At 29.2% G+C, this 6,505-nt stretch overlaps 1 protein-coding gene across 1 annotated transcript in view; it reads right to left on the minus strand.

Annotated features, from left to right (window-relative positions):
• Positions 1 to 6,162: 6,162 nt before the first annotated feature.
• Positions 6,163 to 6,505, minus strand: part of LOC126894712 (uncharacterized) — a 4,398-nt gene continuing 4,055 nt past the window's right edge. Inside the window, exon 2 of the mRNA XM_050665914.1 lies at positions 6,163 to 6,501. The gene's annotated coding sequence lies outside the window, so the exon portion shown is untranslated. The remainder of the gene's footprint in view (positions 6,502 to 6,505) is intronic.

Below are 6,505 nucleotides of genomic sequence, written 5' to 3' on the forward strand. Positions count from 1 at the left end.
AAGCTTATGTTACTTCTGCTGAGCACTCATTCTTTTTGTCTCCACTTACCTTTTGGAAATATATCAATGAACTTGAGCAACAGTCATCCCTGCCTAATTTCTCTACTTATCTCAATACGATAACTAATAATCTTATTGACTCTTCTGCTCATTTTCAAGTATTTTTCTTCTACTTTAAAAACCTCCAATGACTTCTGTCACTCCACCTAGTGGCAACTACAGTTATAAATACTCTCTGCCTTCTAATTTTCTTTTTATTCCTGATGATGTCTTCGAAGCTCTTAAAAAATTAAAAAACGTTTCCTCAATTGGACTTGATGGTATCTCTGCAAGACTTCTTTATAATTGTTGTAATTCTTTATTATTTCCTTTATTTCTTATCTTAAGTCCTTAGATGATAGTACCTTTCCTTCACTATGGAAAATTTGTTCTGTAACACCTATCCTTAAGTCAGGAAATCCTTCTCTTATTACAAATTACAGATCTATCATTCCTCATATTTCTAAAATGTTTGAATTAGTAGTTTATAGGTTTTTATCATGGCTTGGATGGTATCTTACAGGTAGACAACAATTTGTTAAGCTGAATAATATCACGTTACATCTAGTATTTCTCAGGGTAATCACCTAAGTCTTCTCTTATTCTCTATTTTTAATAACTCTATAAACCACCTCCATAAATCCCGTTTTATTTTATATGCAGAAGACATTAAAATATTCCTTAATATTAAATCCGACTGTCTACTACTCCAAGAAAAACTTAATATATTTTATAGTTGGGTATCCAGTCTTGGTCTCTCCCTTAATCTTTCAAAGTGTAATGTTATTTCTTTTTCTAAATCTCGTATCTACTACGAATCCCTTCTTGTAACATTCGTAATCAATGTCTTTTTTATATTCCTGACCACACTACTTCCAATGGTCACAACCATCCTACAAACAACAAACCGTAACTTGTTGAGGATGCATTTCTCGTTTTTGAATAACTCTTGGGTTCTCAGCTTCCCATATTCGGCAATTTTGCTTGTTAACAGAGCCATTCAAATTGTAAGAACATTTATTACTATGTTCTCACCACTTATATTACACACATTTTATTTCTATTTATTTAATTCGTAATACATATTAGTTAGCATAGAGGGAGATGCTGATGTGACAATTCTACTCGTCTGTAGCCCGGAGCTACTGACGTCGAACTAACAAAGGGTAGTTGTGTTTGAGTGGCCGTTATAGACATAGTTTTCAATACTATTACTTTTATCTTATTTATATTATTTATAACAGTTGTGTATTGACCATCGCAGAGTACGATTGTTTGTTTATCGCTTTGTGTTGCTCTCTTATATATAATCTAATTACATACGAAACAATGTCATCTCCGAAGTCAACACCTGCCTCTACTACAAATGGTAACTTAGCCGCTAAAATAAATAAGCTCATGGATATGGTAACAGAATTAAAAAACACACAAAATAAAATTATTTCATCAGTAAATTCATGTCGCGATTCTATTAAGTCACATGAAACAAAATTTGATACATTATTCAATAATCTAAAATTTACGATTTTAGGAACTGCGACTATAATTATAGTTGATAGTTTTTACTCAATTATCTACGAAATTATAGACTCTACTTGCCCAAAAATATTGAAATTTTCTTCTAATTATCCGTTATGGTTTAGTTCTGCATTAAAAAATTTAATATTCTCAAAAAAGATAGCTCATAAAACATTTAAGCAGTTCCCTAACAGTTATAATTACAATATATTTTCTAATTTACGTGCACAATGTAAAATTCAAAATAAAATTGATTACGCTAGCTACATGCAAAAAGCACAAAACTCAGTATCAAATAATCCAAAATATTTCTGGAAGTTTGTCAACAATAAACGGTCTAATGCATCCCTTCCAGCCGTCATGTTTTATAATAATAATAAATTCTCAGGTGGTGATGAAATTTCAAATTGCTTTTCCAAATACTTTTCTAGTGTCTTCAACTCACCCACTACTACATCTAATAATTTAATTACTAACGATTTTTCCTTACTTAACTTTAATTCGTGCACTTTATCTCTAACAGATATTCTGTACGAAATAAACCATCTTAGTAATAATACGAGTTCTGGTCCAGATAATATTTCCAATTTATTTTTATAGAATGTAAATTCGTTCTTGCAGTTCCACTATTATATTTATTTATTTTGTCACTTAAATCTGGAATTTTTCCCATTCGCTGGAAATTGAGTTATGTTAAAGGAGGTGATAATTGTTTAATAACAAATTACCGTCCGATATCCATTATGTCCATCATTCCAAAAATGTTTGAAAATATTATTGTTAAAAAATTATCTCCCTTATTCAAAAATATAATTATTGATGAACAACATGGCTTTTTTTCCGGTAGATCTACTACTACCAATTTATTATTATTCCAAAATTACGTATTAGATGCATTTAGTGAGAACTACCAAGTTGATGTAATCTATACTGATTTCTCTAAGGCATTTGTCTCTTTTATTACTGAAAACAATATACAAAAGTAAAAATTTTTGAATCACCACTATACGATGCTAGTTCTGGGATTCCACAAGGTTGTCACCTAGCTCCTCTTTTATTTAATATATTTATAAATGACATAAAAATTACAAATTCCCGCTTGCTTCTTTTTGTAGACGATTTAAAAATATTCCGAATAATTAAAACTCCTAATGATACAAAATTACTCCAGTATGACCTTAACCTACTCAATAATTGGTGTGTTCTTAATAAATTATACTTTAATACCGATAAATGTAAAGTTATGACATACTCAAGGAAACGTGTAACTCATACTTATAAGTATTACTTAAATGATACTGAATTAACTAGAGTTTTTAATATCAAAGATCTTGGTGTTTGTTTTGACCCTTCCCTATCGTTTAATGATCATTATGCATACATCATTAACAAATCATCTTCTATGTTAGGTTTTGTAGGTAGAACTTGTTCTGATTTCAATAATCCTATTGCTATAAAATCTCTTTATTGTTCATTTGTTCGTTCTATACTGGACTATAACTATGTCGTTTGGTCTCCCTACATGTCCGGTCCCAATGATGATATTGAAGCGATTCAAAATCGCTTCCTAAGGTTTGTTGCATTTAAATGCGGTATCCATCGCCAACGACACACATCTTATTTACCATTACTAACACTAACCAATTTAGAAACTTTACAATCAAGGAGAATCAGACTCGATCTTTGTTTCACTTTTAAGTTATTAAATGGCATCATAAATTGTCCTGAGCTACTGATTAAATTTAATTTTCTAGTACCCACTTTTCGTACCAAGAACTTATATACATTCTACGCGCCATTCCATCGTACTAACTATGCTAAAAATTCCCCCATTCCTAGGTTAATGTGCCATGTAAACAAATTTAACGTCGATTTGCTTACTAGTAATAATATATTCACTTTTAATGTATATCTTAAAAACAAAGTAATTATTAGTTAATAATTATTGTACGTATTGTAATTTTATTCTGTTCTACCAATTTATATTTTACTTTATTGTATTGTAATGTATATTATTGTAATTTAAGTCAGACAGTACATGTAAACTTTACTCTGCAAACTGATGGTCGTCTTCCTTGTATATATTGGGCTTAGCCCGTTTAAATGTTTCAATAAATAAATAAATAACTTAACTTGTTTTATTCAACGACCCGTCTATCGCCAATTGTCATCATAGCCAACCAACTCCGTCTCACTTGAATATACCTACTAACCAACTGTACTAGGATTCAGGTCAGACGTATTGTACATTACATATAACTTATATTTACTGAACATCTAAAATATAACTTTACTTTGTCGTTGACATAAAACAATAGTCTAATTTTATTTAATAATCTATCCCCTGTAACTAAGGTACACGATTGCCTGTGTCTCCTTCAGGCAATTAAAACTCATTTAACGAGATAGGGACGATATTTGGGCAGACGTCGGGTAGCTTCCGATTCTTGGTTTTGACCAAGATTATCAACTATTAAACAAGCCCCTAACATATGGTGGAGGCGCCGGTCTTTGTATTTTAATCGAGTTCCGAGATATACTTTCTATTTTTTTTAAGGCACTCATATACGAAGTCGATTCCCCTAAAGTGTACACGAGTTACAGTTAGATTATTTAAGTAAAATTTTTTATTATTATTTTTTCTGAAATGTCTATTGTTATTTGGGCGTAATAATAATTTCTACCATTTTGGTTTTTTTTTTTTATTTTATATAAGTGTATAATTTATAAAAATATGCAAAATTTTATCGAACCGTTATCATATTCGGGAGATGTGGAAACAGATATAGATAAATATCTTAAGTATTTCGATCACGTAGCAAAAGCGAATGAATGGGATGATAATAAAAAACTTTCTATGTTACCCTTATATTTACAGGATCATGCACTTAAAATATTTGAATTTATAGAATATCGATCGACAAATTTAACTTGGGAAGATGTTAAACTGTCATTAATTAATTTTAACTCCTACAATAATCTAAATTTAATAAGAAAAAATTTAATTATGATGAAAATGACGGATAGTGAATCGATTAAAAATTTTTTAGTAAGAGTAGTAGCAGAAAGTAGTAGATTTGAAGGTATCATGTCGAAAAAACATATCATAGAGTATTTTTTTAAAAGACTACCAGTTGAAATAATTAATACATTTAGGTCATTAGATAATAGTACTATAGATAAATTAATAGAAAATATTTTAAGAATTGAAAGAAATACAAATTTGATAAACGACGATAGCGATGCAGGCATTTTGAGAATGGAATTAGATTCCCTTTTAAAAAAACATAATGCTAAATTTAATGATTATAGAAACATAAATTATGTAGGTAACCAAAGTTTAATGACATATTCAAACCATAATCAGCGTAGAGTAATGAATCATAGAACTAATAAATATAGAAAGAACAAATTAAATAACAATTTTAGAAATAATGTAAATAAGAACTATAACAATAAAATTTATAGAAATTTTGTAATTGCAAAAAATAACATAAAACATTTTTTAAATATAGTTCTATATTGTAAAAATTGATTAAAAAAAAAAAGTATAAAATGTTATGTAGATCATAAGTTATATGAGTTGTCAGTTAAATCCGTTCTACCCTATGTATACAATAGACATCACTCTAGGTTTTTAAACTCTTTTAGGCAACAAAGAGGTGGTGGCCATCCACGAATACCATGTAATATAATTATGTATAAGGTACGAACAGGTATAAGGTAGTCAGTAATAATTAATTGAAGTTTAAAGATTAATATAAATATTTGATCTATTGCTTTATCGTTCTCTACTCAGATTAATTCTATATAATTGAGTTATAAGACAATATAAGTATTGACTCTTATCGATTTGAAATCTTACCTGATGATTTCTCTTTGTTCTTATAATAACTTTTATAGTATCAAGTAATAACAAAATAACACAAACTCAAATTTTTAGTTAGGATTTTGATAATGATGATTACGAACTTTACGTATCGATGTCGATAGCGCGATTAAAACAGTCCTTTAACTATTTTAAGACAGACTCTTTCAAGCCCTAAGCACTGACTGAGAAGGATTGCTCTGCCTTTTATAATATTTTGTATCCCCCGAACAATCATCATCGTTCCATTATTGTGATGTTAGTGTTTATTGATAAGTAAGCACAAAATATAAAATATGTAAATTAATACATATGAATAATATACAAATAATTTTTATAAAACGTTAATGTAGTTTGTTTTTACATTTAAAATTAGGGTTGACAGATTGTGTTTTATTATTAAGATAAGAATAAAAAGAGCTGACAAGTATAATTTATACATTTCTTAAAGAGTGATTTTTAAAGGTGACTAATAATTGACTCATGACTGGAATCGTGTGTAATATAATATAATTAATCGACAGAATGCGTTTGTTAAATATTTCTCTCAGTTTGTGCAATGCCGGCTATATTTTCTTTAGTATCGGCAATTTGCGATTTTGTAACCTTTTTGTTTGTTTAATAAATACGATTGATCATACGTATTTTTGGGCATGCCTTAGCGGAAGGAAAGGAAAATATAAAATTGTGGAAATTGAGCCTTACAATATACTATAGATAGAAAGAAAAACAACATATATATATATAATCACAATCTGATATTTCCGTTATGATAGAAAAATAATAATAAACAACAAGAACCAATGATAAAATGAAATTAGCACAAATTACTAATAAAATAAATAACATATATATCCCCTTTCTTATAACTAATACATATATTATGTGGACTGTATCCGTTAAAATAAACAATAAAAAAAATTCTTAGTAATTACCCACTGCCGTCTGAAGGTGATGAACACTGGAACACATCAGATGCAGGGAAGGCAACAAAAAACACCGTAACATATAACAAGCCGTTGAGCAGCTCAAATTGAACAATGTGGCGACAAGGCAATACTCGACCCAAAAGAAACCTGG

The sequence above is a fragment of the Daktulosphaira vitifoliae genome, unplaced genomic scaffold, assembly GCF_025091365.1.
Source record: "Daktulosphaira vitifoliae isolate Bord-2020 unplaced genomic scaffold, ASM2509136v1 Scaffold_1, whole genome shotgun sequence".
In the NCBI taxonomy this organism is placed as follows: domain Eukaryota; kingdom Metazoa; phylum Arthropoda; class Insecta; order Hemiptera; family Phylloxeridae; genus Daktulosphaira; species Daktulosphaira vitifoliae.